Here is a 17,881-nt window from a genome sequence, read left to right on the forward strand (position 1 = left end):
TCCCCAGACAAGGCCCTCACATCCCAGAACCAGATGTACACTCCCCTGTGGAGAGGCATGTCTAAGGCACAAGCATTACTCTCTACAGTCATTGTCCTGGCAGCCCTACCTATCTGTAGGAATCTGGTTCTAGCCCTACCACAGCCTGCCCCTGAATAGGATCTCTCCCCAAGAGAGCGATGGGCTGAAACTTGAGTGAGTAGACACTAGCTAGACAAAATGTCGATCTCATGCTGAAGAAGGGACCTTAGAAAGACATAGATGCGTCTGAGAACAAGGAGATGTGACAATAAGATTGGCAAAGGACAAGCCAGGAGAGGCGAATGGGCACAGGGCATGGATCTTGCTTGAGGCCATGAGAGTGATTCAGTTGGGAGTGTGCTCAGCAGTGTACAGAAAGGTCACACTGGCTTGTACACACAGAGGTGGGGCGCAGGAGGCAAGGCTGACAGACCTGATAAGTGACGTGGGACTTGGCCAGTGTCCCTTCCTATCCCACGGCCTACAGCAATGGGTCTACCTGATTTATACATCATGAGATATCCCCTGGAGCAGATGGTAGACCTGTTCACATTCAAGTACTAACAACAAATCATAGCAGCATCCACCTCATACCTCTCTTAGACCAGAGTGGCAAAATGAAAGGGAAGTTGCCAGCAAGCTCTCCCACTGCTCCAGGGTGTTTCTCCCTTGCCTGTGACTTTTGTATATTTGTTAACCATTCAGAGTCAGCAGGACAGAGCCTCAGAGATGTTTTGCCCATAGAATCTCAGCTGTGCCATTCTTAGCTATATGACTTCGGACAAGCCACTTAAGTTCTACCCCACTCTGACTCATGGTTTTCCTCTCTGAGTATAGGGACAAAACTACCAAACCATTTCAGGTTCTAAAGCAAGAAAATACACATACAATGTTCTTAGCACAATGCCTAGCACATGGTAAGCACCATCTTGATGATGATAATGATGGCAGAGATCCCAGCAGGCTGCCAGGGCCAGTACCACCTACATGAGTTCACACAAGACCTCTAGCCTTCAAGGCTCCACTTTTGCAAGTCTTCCTTGATGACAAGCAGCCTAATTGATGCATTAGTTCAATCAGGAGCAGTCCCCACTGTGATCCTGGTGGATGCAGAGAGAATCGAACCTTTTGGTGGCTGACATGCAGGCATGGCTAGAAATCATTTTATTTCTCCCATTAAAGTTCCCCCAGTGTTCCCTGGGGACTGAGCCCTGCTGTCTTTGCTACTCATTCTCTTAGCTCTCATAAAAAGCTTAAGCACAGAACTAGAGAGATGGCTCAGTGGTTAGGGGCACTTGCTGCTCTTGCAGAAGACCCAGAGGTCTAGTCCCCAGCATCTACATGGCAGCCACAACCATCTGTAACTCCAGCTCCAGGGGAACTAATGCACTCTTCTGGCCACCGTGGGCAGCAGGCACACACATGGTGCATAGACACACTTCAGGCAAACATTCATAACCATAAAATAAAGCTTAAAAAAGGAAACTTAGAGATGCCAATCTAAGGAGGGACTGAAGCCTCAGATGTAAGCTTTGGAGGATGGGTGCTGCAGAGAGCACTGCTGATGGGCTGAGGAGCATTCAGTGATTAGGATGTCTGCATGATACTTGTCTTTCAGATGTACTTGGTTTATCACAAACATTCCTTACAGTACCATGCTAATATAAAGGTTGCTGTAATCTCATATAACAGGCATCTCACTGATTGGGGACTGCTGGTGGAACAGGAACTGCTGGAGGGTAGGGTTCACTAGGGAATCCTCTGCAGTGAAAATGCTTCAGGGCCTTGCAAGCTCTACCTGCATCTGCCACAAATTCCTTCATCTGTGGCAGCCAGGGAGGAGATGGCACTGTGGTTGTGAAGATGTCAGCCCACAGCTAGTGCTCACAGGAAGCATGTGAGAACTCAGCTCTGGTGCTGGAAACTAGAGCCTCACAGTGGCCAGTCTCATAGTCCTTGCTGATGTATACAGTGCAGTCTTAAGATGTCCAGGGAGCACAGTGGTACGGCCCTAGGGGCCATCTCCAGAGTTCCAGCTTTTGTCTAATTCTAATGTGCATTAGTTTTGCATACTGGGGTTCGTGGCTTGGGTCTAGTTCACTAGCAGAGCAACCTGCCGCCTCCAGGTTGGTTCATTACCATATCAAAGCCTGCCTTGGGCTTGGCTCACGTCTGAGCTCCTTGGTGTCTGTCTGGCTCCTGCCTTGCAGTCATTACACTAGTCCATCTCACACAAAATGGTTTCCTAACAGGTGCCAAGTGGACCACCTTAGAAGGGTGTTCCAGACACAAGGGACAGCATGGATACAGACATGGGGTCATGAAGAACATGTTTCTAGGCAAGAGGAGGGCTAGAGGTTGGGTCCACACAATGAGGCAATGGGAGGAAGAGTAGAGATGATGCTAGAGAGGACGTGCCAGGGAGAGGAGGACACCCCCCCACCCATCATGTGGAGATCACGGGCTTGGATGTGGAGTGATGGCAGGGGCCACATACAGGTTCAATAGCGGCATCCCAGCACGTGTACAAACAAGAACTAAGGGGGGGGGATGGGCTGAAAGGGAGTGACAGTGAGGGAAGGGAGAGGGGTCTGAAGATGGCCTCTAACTGTGATTGGCCTTGACTCTAGACAGGACAGGTTAAGGGGAGGTAGGGGCCAAGGTACAGTCAGCTGCTGAGGAGGATGGACAGTCAAGCCGGATGGGCATGTTTATAGAGACAGCGGCACTCCACTCTTGCCTTCTCTCAGTAACCCCCACTGTCTCTGGATCTCCTTAACTGCCACAAAAGGAAACCAAATACCTGCCACCCCTGTGCTGAAGAGCTAATCCAGGGCCTCACCCAAGCTAGGCAAGTGTTGCACCCCTGAGCAACACTTCAAACACTTAAACAAAATACTTTTATTATTTTTTTTATTTTTTGAAACAGGGTTTCTCTGTGTATCCCTGGCTGTCCTGAAATTCACTGTGTAGACCAGGCTGGCCTCGAACTCAGAGATCTGCCGGCCTCTGCCTCCCAAATGCTGGGATTAAAGGTGGCCACCACCACCTAGCACAAAATATTTTTTAATTTCTTCATATATGTTCTAAATTTAATCTGAAAAAAATCAGTAGGTAAAACATTTTTCTTCCTCAAACAGAAAAGACAAAGTTACCTACACGTGGTCTCTCCTATACATGAATCTCTAGACTTTTGCTTCCCTTGTGTTGAAAACAAAGACAATAATTAAAAGGAGTCAGCATGACAGCTGTTGGTTCAGGGAGCCAGGCCTAAGCTCACCTGTCCTGACTCCTCACTCAGGGACTGGTGCTAGACCATGACATGACAGCTCTTTACCCGCAGGCCTGAGATCTTCTCTCAGAGCTGGAGAACACGTTCTAATCCCTGGGATGATGACATTTTGATAAGGTTTTAAAAAACGATTTCACTTTGCAAGACAAACAGCTAATAAAATAGATTCTTTTTTGGTAACCACCCATACAGCAATCAATCTGTCACTCCAAAACCTGGCTCCCGAGAAGTGTGAAATGAGGCCACTCTGGAGTTCTTTGGGAACAGAGGGTCAAAGAAGCCTTCCTCTCTACCAAATTCCATTTGCCCTCCAAACAGGGAGATCTCAGATTCAGAAAACAGGAAACACTTCTGTGAGTTCAATACTCACTCAATACTGACTTTGGGTGGATGAGGTGTGTGTAGGGGAGGCGGGGTGTGGGGAGCAATTCTGTCTACATTCAGCCAGCCAACACTATCACCCGTGTCTCTTGCCGTTTTTAGTGCCGTCCCCATTGAGCAACAACAAAAAAAGCGTTTCCCTCTCAGGGCTGACAGAGTGAGTCACACCCCAGTGGCCTCTTCTGTGTTACAGCCATTCAAGCAGGAATGTAAAACAAAGGGTCATTTCAAAACTACCAGCAAAAGATCAATAGGACAAGCCTCAGTCATATCAGCTGTGTCCACCTGAGGCCACCTAAGTCCTGATCCTCTTTGTTTTCGAACTCTGCCTGGATGCCTCTAGGGTGTTCTGTCTTTACTGAGAGAAATGGGATGTGAACACAGATGAAATGAAAGGGGAAAGGGGAGGAAAGAAAAAAGAACATGTGAAATTTTACACAGGAGCATAGTTGAAATCCTTTCCATTCTTTTTAGGAACAAGATAGAACAGATGAATTATTTAGTCAGAAATGGCCCCCAAAGCAGCCCTAACTGAAGACTCTGGATGTTATTGCCCTAAACTTGGAAGAAAAGCGGTTGACTACAAATGCTAGCTAATGTGCAGTAGCATCTACACACAGTAGGCCCTCGAGAAATATCAATCAATATAGCTTTTCAGTGATGGAAGCTGAGCTAGGTGTGGCCATACCTGTGATCTCAGCACCTGGGAGGCTGAGGCCGGAAGATTGCCTTGATTTCAAGACCACCCTGAGCTAAACAGTGAGACTGTCTCAAAAATCAAACCCCTAAATAACCAAAAAGATGGATTCTTAAAGCTCTAGGGAACAAATAGAAAGAACTTGGTAATAACTTAAAAGGTCCCAAATGAACCCCTCAAAAAAAGTACAAAGAGGAATAGATCAGAACAGATAATGGCTGTAATTCCAACTTGAAAACATAAAAGAACTGAGAAACACCTGGAAGGAGTAAACCCAGAAAATTGAAACAGTAGAACAAAGGAGTCAGTGGTGCTGGGAATGAAGCAGACGTCAAACCAAAAAAAAATGCAGAAAAGAAAACAGGAGCAAACAACTGGTTTAGAACAGGGGAAGGGGACCACAGGGCTGAAATGAGCTTGGAGAGCGACAGAGGGAATGAGAGGGAGAGAGTGACCAACACCCCCACCCTAGAGCTGAAGACACACACGGTGCCTTTCAGGTTAACCCGGAGGAGAAGTGAACACTTGCTGGCTAACATCTTGAGTTGTAGATCATCCACTGAGTTGAAGTGAAAAGAAGATATGCTGCTTTGAGACTGGCTAAGAAGGACAAAAGAGTTGGCGTCACAGGTATTGAACACACACACAGTGAGCTCAGGGGAAAGGGTGATTCTAACCAAACATGTGGGCGTTAGCTCAGTTATGATCCTAAACAGGATCAGATTGTAAAGTAGGACGAAAATAGTCATGTAGCAGGACCAGGACGAATTAGTACACAGTTGAGCCTTTTAAAAGCCAAGGTGGATGTCGGCTTTTTTATAAAGGTGTAAAAGACAAAAGCTATCTTATGTAACAAGAATTAGAATTAGAATGAACCAACTGAAGAAGGAATAAATGATCTGACAAGATGTTGTCACTCCAAAGACTTCATCTACACTCTAATAATTCCCAGTTTCTGCTCCAGCCCAGACCTCGGCTCCGAGTCTTACTGTCGCCTGGCACACACGTAGATGCTACACAGAGCTCATACAAGGCTCACGTGAACACTGGGTGCGGAGTGACTGTCTGCACTGGGAAGCCTCAGAATATCCTGCCTTATAGATGGCCACCTTCTCTGTGAGCCTCCACAAGCCTTCACTGGTGTGAATATTCTACAGTATCTATCTTCTTTTTTTTTTTTAAAGTCTTATCTGATCAGGGCCCTACCCTTATGATCTCATTTAACTGTAATTACTTCCTTACAAGCCCTGTCTTCAATTAAAGTCACACTGGAGGCCTAGGACTTCAACCGATGAGCATGGGGAGAGGACACATTCAGTCTATGACATCATGCTACTCTCTTACGTGTCCCCATATGTGACCACTCTTTGTTCTGCTGTCTTCCTGCTTCCGCTCCCACACTGGCTTTCCTGCACTTTGCCCTTCCTGCCCATCCCACTGTAGAATTATCTTTCCAAAGTAGACAACAGATCACTAGGTATCTATCAAACATTTCTCCTAATACCATACCATCTCTACGTTCTCCCAACAACCCTGCAAAGTGATAGTTAGCCAAAGACGGCTCAGAGAGGCTAAGTGAAGACCCGGGGTTACTCCAGGGTCAGAACCCAAACTATGCTCTGAAATGCACACTCCTTCCATGTTCTAGGCCCAAATACCCAGGACACCTGATGATGGGCAGATGAGTTTGTACATCTCAGCTTCTCTTTCATCAGTATTTATGGCAAAGTTGATTTATTTTCTGATTCCATCAAGAAACCCAGGACCTCTGAGTTGCTACCTTTTTGCAAATGAGGAATAAATATTTTTTATATCAAACTAGAAATCTATATTTTTCCTGTTAAGGAAGAGTTCTTATATGTGACTCCAACTATGCATTTTTACTTTTAAGGGTAAAATTTTACCAGCATAAAATAACAAACTATTGTTTCATCTTAGTTTCCTGCTAGCTGATGGTCTAGCTTCCATTCGCTGAAACAGGGCTACTGCCTCAACTCACCAGAAGATCAACTTGAACCAACCAAGTAAAGCACTCACTTCCCCCCGCAGTCCTTCAGACACTGCTGAGCTTTGAAGGAGTGATCTCCAGCATTGTGCTACAGCTGCTCTGGACACTTCTGCATACTCGGCACTCACAGTCTCAACCAAATACATACACAGGCAGCCTGAATGTGCTCACCTTTCTTCCTGCCTTGGTGTTGAAACCATTATTTCTGCAGACATGAAATCAGAGTTATCTTTGTTTCCAAAAAAAAAAAAAAAAAGTACAGACAGGCTTGGAGAGGTACCCAGCTGAGCTGCTGGTGGTTCTGGGGAACAGCCCATTCAGCTCCAGTTGGTCCCACTGTCCAGGAGAGGCAGAGGCATCCAGGAACCTGGGTACACTTGGAGTATCCAAGCACCATAGTCTCACTTAGAGCTACACATCCATCAAGGGTCACCCCAGGTGCTGGTCTGTGGTCTAAGGCCCTGTGGGCTCCCGGCCACCTGGTGGACGAGCAGTCAGGCAGACAGGCGTGTGTCTAGACCACTGCTGGCTCCTCAGACACTGCTTTGCTGTGCTGGGTTAATGGCCCAGTTTCCATGCCCACCCCACAGGCCTGCCCTGCCCCACTCCTGCCGCCTATTTAAGCTAGAGGCCCTGACTCCAGCCAGACACAGCCAGCTTCCAGGACCAGGAGAGGAAAGCAGCTTGCTCCACTCGCCCGGGGATGAAAGGTTCTTCTGTTTCAGCATTTCCAACTGATGCCATTTCAAACCGGTGTGTACTAAATGATGCCAATGAGGGGGCTATGGCAAGATCTGATTCTGCCCTACCTGGGAGTATATTGAGATGTGTAGTTGGCAGAAGAAGGCTCTAATTGGATTTTCCCCGTTTCTATTACCTGACTTGATATGACCCTATTTTCAAAGAGGAAGAAAGACTGTCCTTTGTGAAGGGACAAGGAAGAACATATTTCAAAACAAGGTCTGGCTCAGAATATCAATTATCATTTTTTTTTTCTTTTCTTTGAAAAGGGGGCCTAGAATGTCAAGGTTGCCAAGATTCCATTTCCCTTCAGGAACTCCTCCCTAGAACCAGTTCCTGTCATTTAGTTCTACTTGGAAACTACATGCAGGGAATTTTGGGAATGAGAGAGCTATGCAGTTGGTGGGGACAGTCTGGTAAACTGTAGGAGGTCAGAGACTAGAGACTGGAATGAGCTCCTCCAACAGTGGCTGTCTTGAGTTCCACAGACTATTTTGGTCACCACTGTGACTTGCTCATCTCCTTTCAGGCCCTGACTGCCTTGATGTCCCCTCTCCAGCAGGAAGGACTGCCCAAAGGGCAGTGGAGGCTGAGAGTCACACAGGCTCAGGCGGGTGGGGTGGGACCTCCTTTAAGTTTACTTCCAGGGGCTTGCTAGCCTGTATTCTTGAATCACCCACCTATCGAGAGTTAAGGAGGCAGGATTTCAAGGAGAGGATCAGGATCTCCCCCGATCTCCAAGAGGCCAGGTCAACAAGATAACCTCTCAGTTTCCACTGGGCTGGACTCCCAAGGATTAGGGGTAAGGCAGGATCTTCCCTCTGAGAGAAAGGGCCAGGGTACCACATGGAACTGGGGCCTCTGGGGAATGCAGAGTCACCTTGAATAGAACCTGAACCTATGGGCCTCCTTGTACTCACCCTGACCAGAGAGCATCTAAATGGATGCTCCCTTGATGCTATCCATAGCGAGCCACGATCCTGCCTTATCCCCCAGTGTTCCAGGGGAGGGATGCTGGAGGACAGCTGGACTAGACCCAGGCTTTCCCTGGAGCCAATGTCTCTACAGAGGGAGCCAAGCTATGAGAAAAGACGCTCCCACCAGTGCTTCCATGGTGTGCTCGGTTATGAGATAAAGATGAATTCAGCCTCAGATTTCGGATTCACTCAGTGATCAAGAATGGTCTTTCCGGGAGGTCTCTAAGGAATGTGGTGGGTAGCCTTACTCAGGATGCAGGGATCATAGGCAGGCTTAAGACAGTGCAGGACAGTGGAGTTGGAGAAGGTGGAGGAAAAGACGAGGGTCTCTGGCTGTTTTGGGTAGGGGCTGAGCTTGATAGGGGCAAGTGGCAGGACAGTCAAGGATTGGTTAGTGATTTGGGTGTGTGGCCCTCACAGGAGGGCAGGGGCGGAGCTGGAGGAGGAGGGCCCTACAGGAGACGGGACGACTTTTCTAGTGCACAGGGCCAGGATCCCTGGGCTGCGGAAGCTAGAGGGGTACGGGGAGTCTGTCGCATCAAGTCCAAAGGCCTCCACGCACATGAATCCCCTCGGACGACACAGCAGGGTTCATGAAGTGTCTCTGCTCAGCCCTCCTTCCGCTGTTCTGCATATCTTTCCCTCTTAACTGCTACAGATATTCCCTCTGGTTTTTCCCCATAACGCTGCTTCCTTCCTGAACTCCAGCCAAGGAGGCCAGCAACCCCCTTTCCCGACCAGGTTCGACCTCGGCGAACCTTCCCCCCACCCCCCCGCCCTTTCTAAAAGAGGCAAAGATGACACACAGCTACCAGAGAACACTCTAATTGTTCTGGCTTCCCCTACAAGATTAAATCCGGGTCCACAGCAGGGTTCCGAATTTGCCTCTTTGCAGCGACCCTTTCAACCTGCAGAATGAGGGCCTGCCTGGGTGCAGCAGTCCACGTGGAAGGATCGTCCACCTCGCGCGGAGCCCCTCCCACCTGTCAATCTTCTTCACTTTCTGTTGCATAAACCCCGCCCTCATCCCCTCTGGCTGCACTTCTGCTAGAGTAGCCAAACCTCAAACTCCAGTCCTGGCGACAGGGAGGGTGTGGCAGCGCCTCCAGGTGAGGAGGAGCACTGAGGTCTTTGTACCGTCTCACCTGTGTGGCTGTCTCGTTCCAGTCACTTCTGTGAATGGCTCCTCTCCTTTCAGGTCCTGATTGCCTGGACGGCTCTTCTCCAGAGACGAGGACACAAGGTCCCAAAGGCCCTGCTCAGGTAAGCCAGACTTCTGGAGCTACAGGAAGTGGACCTCTAGGCTTCCTCTCATGGGCTACTTACTTGTTTTGCTTTGTATTATGCCTTGCTTTCTTTAGTTTTGGGTTTTCAGATGAGGTCTTAGTATGTGGCCCAGGCTGACCTGGAATTTACATTCATGCCTAGCAATGGGTTATGTGTTAATATTTTTACCGAAAGAGGTGCTGAATGAAATCATTTAAGAAAGAGCTATGCTGTTCTCTAAAGGCGTTTGAAATTGGCTCTAGGAAATCTATTGTGGGCTTGCCGTTCTGCGGAAGGTGGTGGCAGCACAAAGTGGGAGTGGCTGCATGCCCAAGCCGCGGAGGAAAGTATTTCAGGGGAGAGTAACAGTGTCCCGACAGTGTGACCAGATGACTTTGCTCACTAAACTCTAAAGACTAATGCTGTCCCCTCTAAAACCCAGAATGGCAAAGGCATTGCAAAATACTCATTCTCAAACAGCTGGTGGACTGGCGCGGCATTGGCAGAAAGCTGTTTGGCAATATTCATCAGAAGCTTTAAAGTTTCGTTTTGATCACACCGGGGGAAGGATTCAAACTACTGAGCATTCAGAATCCAGGGGTAAAGCAGAGGAACACAAAGTAACCCCCTAGAGTCAAGAACCTCAGCCAAGACCACTGTAAGAACCCCCCCCTCCCCAAAATACTGCAAAACAAGTGTGTTCTGGGCTGCCAGGGAGGTCGCCAGGCCAGGAGCAAGATTTAGGGTCCAAGGTAGTGGTGACGGTATGAAAAAGATAAAAGCAGAAATGATGAAGCCAGGCCCCCAGAAAGGGAGAAGGATCACTGGAGTCTACACCAGGGGCCCAGCAGGTGGTGAATGGAACCTTTAGGAGGCTAACACACAGCAGGGGTCTTACCCTGTGGGCACTGACAATGAAGGACAAGGCAGACAGCGTGGGAACTGTGCCGTTCTTCCCCAGGACTCAGGCTGGGTGGAAGGGGGCCTGGTGCTGGGTGGTTCTGAATATGTCTGCTTATCATCTATACTTAGCCTTTGTGAGAAAAGTAGAGAGAAAAGGGAAACTGGAGTCACGTGACTCGACTGCCACCTCTCGGGATCTGCCATTTATCCCCCGAATCACTGTTTCCTCGTTGTACATGTACAATGGGGTCAAGTGCACCCATGTGGGGTGGCCGTGAAGTATCAAATGTACCCTTCGCGACGAGAACAACTGTCCACGTGGCCCCCAAAGGCAGGTCAATGATTTCTGCATTTCTATGCTCATTCCCGGTCTGTCTCATGTCTCTGCCGTGCCCTCGTTCTTGGCTGTGTCCCATCTCAGCATACAGAGAGAAAGAAAGTAAAAGGAAAGAAGTCTGAGGTCCTGAGTGGCTGCAGGTGGACTCAGGAGCTGACTTCCTGAAGCCATTCTGGCTGTGGTTCAAGGTCCTTAGTGCACAAGGCTGCCGCCTGTCAGTCAGGGAGCAGGCTTCCTACTCCCTTCTAGCCACAGCTCAGGGGCAGATGGTAAAATCAGCCCGTGAGGGCCTATGGGTAGTGGAGGTATTATCAGCCTTATCCCTCTTTGGGCCTCAGAGTTAGAAAGCAGTGCCCTCATTCTCTGGGAGGAATGGGAGACCCCACTGGCTTAAAGTGTGGGAGGTGCTGACATAGCTTGAGCCTCCAGTCAGGGGGAAAAAAAAAAAGAATAGAAAGAAGAAAGAATGCAGGGGAGAGAAGGGAGATTCAATAAGAGCTTTTACTTATTTAATCCATTTCCTTGCTCTTTGCCCTGGTCCTATGTCACCATCTTTCTTGTCCTCTTGTTCTCAAGACTGCTCCTTTCCAGAGCCATTTGGTCAAATCTATGTTACAGGAGCTAGTCACCTTTCTTTTCTGGTGCTCAGAAAGACAACCAACTGCCAAGACATGTGTCCGTTTCGGACAGGCCAAAGGGCTGCAGTGATCTCGGGTGGGACTGGCTGAAACTTAACAGAAGGATCATTATTGTGCTCTGGAAGCTGAGCTCCTCTGCTGAAGCCACATTCTTCTGCACAGATGCGGGCCAAGGCAACTGTCCCTGCAAAGGTTCCATGGCAAACTGCTCAGGTCTGAGCTCTTGGGGCTCCAGAAGTAGGAAACATAGAAACCAGGCTGCTGGGCAGAGCCTGCTCCCCAACCAAGTTGATGGAGCATCAGCAAGAGCCACCAAGGGCTTACGAAGAAGCAATGTAGTCTATTGTGTAGTTTAGAAAGAGCCCACCAGTGGCCAGGTGAGCAGAGGAAGGAGCCTGGTGTATGGGAGTCAAAGAGGCTACTGTAGTTTGTGGTGGGAGGTGATTGGCTCCAGAGGTGATTTGGCTGCAGGCTACTGAGAGGAGGCGGGATAGGGAAGAGGCCCACTGCTCAGCAACAGCTGAGTTTGGAAAAAGTAGAAGAGGAATAACGAACCTGAAGGGGAACTTGTCACTCAAAACTTGCACGGGTCAAAAGTCATGAGGTATCTGGGCTGGCTGTCACTCAGGAACAGATATCCCATGAGGAATCACCTGAGGGGGTTGGGGAGAGATGGGTAGTGGTGGTGCATGCCTTTAATCCTGGCACTTTTTGAGGCAGAAGTAGGTGCATCTCAGTGAGTTTGAGGTCAACCTAGTCTATAGAGCAAGTTCCAGAATAGCCAGGACTGTTACACAGAGAAATCCTGTCTTGGGGGAAAAAAAAAAAAAAAAAAAAGGCTGGAGGTGAGGGGAGGAACAGCATCAAAAAGCTTTGAGAACAAACAGTTGAGTGCAGGAAGAGGGTGAGAAGCATGGTGACAGAGGACCAGGGGCAGAAGGTAGGGGGCTAGAAACCAAGCAGCTGAAAGCCCTGAGTCTATCCCTCTCTTCCTCTCTCCCTTCTTCCCTTTCCCTTCTTCCTGTGCAGGGAATTGAACCCAGCGTCTTGAGCATGCTAAGCACTCAGCCACTGGGCCACATCGCCAGCCCCTGGCCCTAAGTTTTATTGCTGGTCTCAACACTCTGTAACTGAGGCTAGCCTGGAACCCTTCTGCCGTAGACTTTCCAGTTTTGAGATTGTGCATATCACTACACCCAGCTTCTTGGGGTTATTCCCTAAAGAAATTCTGATGAAAATTGCACGAACTGTGTTTTCATTAGTGCTGACATAATTATGGAGACTTTCTCTGCAAAACTTACCAGCAAGTCCAGCAAGGTGCACTGCCCACCTTTTCTCTATGAGTGGGAATACAGCCTCAAGCTGAGCTGTCACTTGGTCGCTCAGCCAGCCAGCGGGCAGGTTCCAGATACCACCAGCATGCTGTGAATGGTTATGTAGGCTGACCTGAGATACACGGTGGGTGTACTATCTGGACACTGTGTCTTTAAACTAAATAGCAGGCTTGGAGAGATGGCTCAGCAGTTAAGAGCATTGGTTACTCTTCCAAAGGACCTGCATTTAGTTCCTAGCACCCACATGGCAGCTCACAACCATCTGTAACTCAGTTCTAGAGGATCCATTGCCTCTTCTGACCTCCAAGAGTACCAGGCATGTATATTGTATATAGATATACATGCAGGCAAAATACCCATACACATAAAATAAATAAAAAAATAAGCCAGGCAAGGTGGTTCACACCTTTAATACTAGCACTCAAGAGGCAGAGGCAGGCTGATCTCTATGATTCAAGACTAGCCTAATCTACAAAGTGAATTCCAGGACAACCAGGGATACACAGAGAGATCCTGTCTCAAAAATAGATAGATAGATAGATAGATAGATAGATAGATAGATAGATAGATAGACAGACAGACAGATAGCAAATAAATTAAGCTAAACAAACCGCCTAGGGGAAACTGAATCCAGCAGCCACTTCTCATATTCACAGTACAGAGATGTTCCTCTCTGTGTTTGTCTCCTTCTTGCCTGTAAACTGTCACTGTGGTCACTAAGGGGGTGGCTGGCCTTGGCAGGCAGGACTTCCTGAGTGGTTCCATCCCTCTGTGTCCACTCTCAGCTCCCGACTATGTCTCTACTTATCCAATAGCCAACCCCCTTGTCCCCACACCCTTTAGAGGACACCTGCACCCGCAGTCCATGCATGGTCACCAGTGTTTCTCCTGCCCTTACAGAAATACCCGCAATAAATCATACTGACTTCCTGACATCCAAGTTCCCTGTTTAAGTTCTCTGCCCTGGCCCTGTCTGCTGTCCAATAGAACTGACTCCATAGTATCTATCTGACCACACCCTACATCTCGGCTCTGATTCCAAGCATGAAGCATAGACTCTTGGCTCTGTCTCAACATGTGTCCACCTGGGAAGACCTGGTTCTGCCTCCTGCCTGTCTTCTACAGGACCTGGTAGTCCCTAGTTCAGCCTGTCACACTGACCCCTCACAGAGATTAGAGGTTTCTGCCCATTCAGATGGGCTTTCTTCTCTGTGTCTATGGGTGGACTGTCCGCTGGTATCAAACTGTTTCTCCCTGAGCAGAAAGTTTCCACTGAAAATGAAAAGATTAATGCTCAAAAGTCCCAGTGCCTCATGATCCCAGAAGGTATGGGTACAAACACCAGCAGTGGACTTTGTGAAGAGGGGAGAAGCGAGCCTCTGACCTAGCCTGGACCACAGCAACATTACTATGAGTATCGGAGTGGAGATTAGGGAAGTGGGTTCCAGAAATAGATCTGACTGTAGTCCTGGGAACCAGAGCCTCACTCATTAAGGTTGCATTCTGGGATCAAGCAAATCTTACCTTCCTCTGCTGGTCAAGACTGGACGGCCAGTGCTGTGGTTATCACCAGAAGCCGGCTGTCTGGGGTTGTGGATATAGCCTGGTTGGTGGACTGCTAGTCTAACACGCACGAAAGCCTGGTTCACTCTCTATAGTTACATAAACCGGCTGTGGTGCCTCATGCCTGTAATCCCACATCTGAGAGATGGTGGCAGGAAGATCAGAAGTTCAAGGTCATCCTCCAATACACAGTCAGTTCAGAGCCAGACTGGAATATATGAGACACTACCTAAAAATTAAAGATGTCTTGTTAGTCCCATTGCAGGGGTGAAATCTGGGGCCCAGAAGTCTTTGACAGAACCCAAGATAAAAGGCCCTGACCCTTAGCAGGGAGTGACACCTCAGTCCAGAAAACCCAGATTCAGCTGCCCAGGGCTGTAGCATGGTTGGTGGTGTGCCGCATAACTGATTTAATTCCCTCACTGGTTAATCTCCACATATATTCTCTGGGACACAGTTTGTTAAATGTTCCTTGCATAGAAAATTTCAGGCTGGATGTGGAGTAATCCATCAGAAGAATGTCAGCAAGTCTGTTCTGCTTCAGAAAGAGTTGCTGTCTCCATCTGTGCGCTCTAGTGCCTGACATGCCTGTACACGGCTCAGTCAGCTAACCCGTTCCAGGGAGAAATTCAATGCTTGAACTTGAGCCGAACACAGGTCTACGTAAATTCTAGCATTTGTGTGGACTTCTTTCTCCTCCTACAGAAAGCATGTTGCTGTTTCTTCTTAGGCAAAGGCTGTTCTTCTGTTTGTCTGGCTCTCAAATTATTGGTATCAGCTTTTGTGTCAGGGGCCTCAACTACAGGGTCTGAGAGATCCCTGGCTCCTCTTGTAACTGTCTCCAAGCAGAGACCCCTGGTTCTAGGTGCGGCATCCTAGGGCTGGTGCTACTTCCTTAGCACTTAACCAGCTAAGCCGTCCCTCTTACAAATCAGATCCCTCAGAACTTATCAGAGGCAATAACATGGTCTGTGGGGGTTCCAAGAGCAGCTACTTGGACTCAGACTCCAGTGTCCAGCAGTCTCAGAGTTCTGGAGGGCACAGGCTCAGGCCTGGCTATATGTTCAGTTGTTTACCCTGAATCACGTCCACTTCAGTTCTGCACACAGACGCCCATGTGGTGAAAGGCCTGTGATCAGAGTGGTCTCCGAACCCATTCTCATCACAGAGAAAGCCATAACCCTAAGTCTCCACTGCTAAACTGGTCTCAGCCTCCACAGCACAGAACTGGTAGAAGCCCTGGCTTCTGCTTCAGCTAACTTTATCAGATGCAGCTGGTGCAGGCAGGTTCTTTTTTTTTTTTTTTTATTGGTTTTTCGAGACAGGGTTTCTCTGTGGCTTTGGAGCCTGTCCTGGCACTAGCTCTGTAGACCAGGCTGGTCTCGAACTCACAGAGATCCGCCTGCCTCTGCCTCCCGAGTGCTGGGATTAAAGGCGTGCGCCACCATCGCCCGGCCAGGCAGGTTCTTAAGCATAGTATCAGGGATGACGGGAATGAGGGGAGGCTTAGGCAAGGATTTAGGACCCCACTACATCCCAGTTTCCCTAGCAATGTTCTTTATCACCAATTGCAAAATCTGGAAGGGTGAGCAGCAGAGACTGGAGTGGCCATATTGGCTGAGCACCCTTGCACCCCTTCCTCTGACCTAACTTGAGATTTGCTTTCCAAGCACACACCGGTTGGCTTCTTCTGGGCCTTCTGAACTCTGCCATGGAAATGCCAGACTGGCGGGTGGAAAGAACAACTCAGAGCTGCTCCCAGCTCAATCCTATTCTCAGAAACCACATCATGAATTAATAGCTCCCACGGAAAGTTTCTTTTTGAAAATTTTATGGACCCTTGGCCTGCACTTGGTTTCTACAGAACCCGATGACTCTGGCTTATATGAGCAGCCCATGACAGATGGCTCTGGTGCAGCCCTGCCAGGAGGCAAACCTGTACATCTCCCAGTGTCCTTGTCCCATCATCCAGGAGAGCAGTGCCCTTCTGTAAGGCCAACCGCCCCATGAGAAAACTTTGAAGGCTCTAGAGAGACTTTCCTTCCCTTTCCTCCCCTCCCCTCCCTTTCTTTCCTTCCTTTTTGATTCTTTGAATGAAACTCAGGGCCTCAAAGATGCTAAGGAGGCACTACAGCCCAGCTCTTTTCGGGGCCTCTGAGGTAGGGGGATCACAGTAGAAGTGATTCTCATGATAACACAGAAACAAGGCAGCCTTGGCACTAAGTGCTGAAGGGCCTGTCATCTCCAACTAGCCCAGCGGTTCCCAAGCTGGGGTAGTGACCCTTTGGGGTCAAATGACCCTTCCACAGGGGTCGCCTAAAACCACGAGAAAACATATTTTACATTATAATTAATATCAGTAGCAAAATTACAGTTGTGAAGCAAAATTACAGTAATGAAAATAATTTTATGGTCAGGGGTCACCACAACATGAGGAACTGTATTTAAGGGTCACAGCATTAGGAAGGTAGAGAACCACTGAATAAACCCAAGGAATTTTCATCCATATCTAATACAAAGGAAACTAAGGCTTAGAGCATTAATACAAGACAATCGTATCCATCAGGACCCGTTACGCCACATACCTGTGCTCAGAACTTGTGATTGCAACTTCTGTCTGCTCAGATCACTATCTCCAAGGGCTGCCTTGAGGCCCGCAGACCTGCAGGCCCTGACTCAGGGGGATGGCTCTACTCTTTGCCAGGGCACAGCTGCGGGCAGCTCAGGAGTTCTGCACATCTGAGGAACACTTAGCTTTAGAAAGATCGCAGACCTGGTATGCACAGAAAAAAACAAAGCCTCTTCAGTGGTAAGTGATAAACACTCCAAAGCGACTAGAGCAAAGCAAAGGGACTGTCTGGCTCACAAACGAGGGCTACAGGCTGTAGCTTTGGGCAGAAGATCAGGGCTGCAACATGTTATGAAGACTTGGCCTCTCTGTTCTAGCCTAGGTCTGTTTTCCCCTGAGCTGGACTCATTCTCAAGGAAGGCTCTAGAAACTGCAGGCTCTCATTGTGGTTTTCCATCTCAGAGAAAATGTAGACTTCTTTCCTAAGTGGTCTGATCGGAGTTCCAGGGAACACTCAGAATGGTCCCAGTGCTGTCAGGGACTGAGGCGCTGCTTGCTGTGGCTGGCTGCTACATCACCTTGGAGTGGAGCAGGGCAGTGTGTCTGCCACTGCCAGAGAAGTGAAGCTAGCAGGAGGATGTCGGTGGAGCTGGACTGCTTCGGATGGAGAAATAGGAACAGGCATTTACCTGTGTCTGGGGGGTGTTACTGCTACAGTCTGTATATTTATGGCAGACTCTAAACCCCAACTCTATCTAGGATATGGCTCTTTCAACCCCTCCCCATCTCAGAAAAGCATCTGTCTCTTGTCAGTCTTTCTGTCCTCCTAGCGATGAGCTGACTCCAAGTTTAAGCAGCTCAGAGCACACGTTGCCATGCCAACTCCTCCGCGGCAGCATCTAGGCAGAATGGGCTGGCCTGATCTCACAGGCGCTGGTGAATGCAGACACATTCAGATAATTGGATTGGAGCAATCCACAGGCCTTCCTGTGGAAACCTAGAGCTTGATGCAGCTCCTGGTTAGACTCACAGACTTGGAGGACATTTACTCCAAGAGTCCATGCTCATAGTGGGAAAGAGAGAGCTCAGCAGGCCTGAGGGTCAGAGGACAGGGCAGTAAAGGAGGGACAAGCCCCAGACAATGCCATATGGAG

At 48.7% G+C, this 17,881-nt stretch overlaps 1 protein-coding gene and 1 long non-coding RNA gene across 7 annotated transcripts in view; one reads left to right on the forward strand and one right to left on the reverse strand.

Annotated features, from left to right (window-relative positions):
* The window catches only part of Smpd3 (sphingomyelin phosphodiesterase 3), an 83,168-nt gene that overhangs the window by 46,337 nt on the left and 18,950 nt on the right, over nucleotides 1-17,881 (forward strand). For 2 of the 5 annotated variants that reach the window (XM_050143959.1, XM_050143960.1), the window contains one exon: nucleotides 9,316-9,380. The exons of 1 other annotated variant lie outside the window; for it this stretch is intronic. The gene's annotated coding sequence lies outside the window, so the exon portion shown is untranslated. Of the gene's footprint in view, nucleotides 1-4,891; nucleotides 5,022-9,044; nucleotides 9,227-9,315; nucleotides 9,381-17,881 lie in introns of those variants that run through there. 2 more of the 5 variants (XM_050143961.1, XM_050143962.1) reach the window with 2 other exon arrangements.
* The window catches only part of LOC126502744 (uncharacterized), a 56,758-nt gene that overhangs the window by 33,823 nt on the left and 5,054 nt on the right, over nucleotides 1-17,881 (reverse strand). Inside the window, exons 2-3 of one of the 2 annotated variants that reach the window (XR_007592038.1) lie at nucleotides 16,744-16,931; nucleotides 14,120-14,387 (exon numbers count right to left, since the gene is read on the reverse strand). This is a non-coding gene — a long non-coding RNA (uncharacterized lncRNA). The remainder of the gene's footprint in view (nucleotides 1-14,119; nucleotides 14,388-16,743; nucleotides 16,932-17,881) is intronic. The other variant, XR_007592039.1, reaches the window with a different exon arrangement.

The sequence above is a fragment of the Alexandromys fortis genome, unplaced genomic scaffold (assembly GCF_014885135.2).
Source record: "Alexandromys fortis isolate MF-2015 unplaced genomic scaffold, M_Fortis_MF-2015_v1.1 scaffold_1, whole genome shotgun sequence".
Taxonomy (NCBI): Eukaryota; Metazoa; Chordata; class Mammalia; order Rodentia; family Cricetidae; genus Alexandromys; species Alexandromys fortis.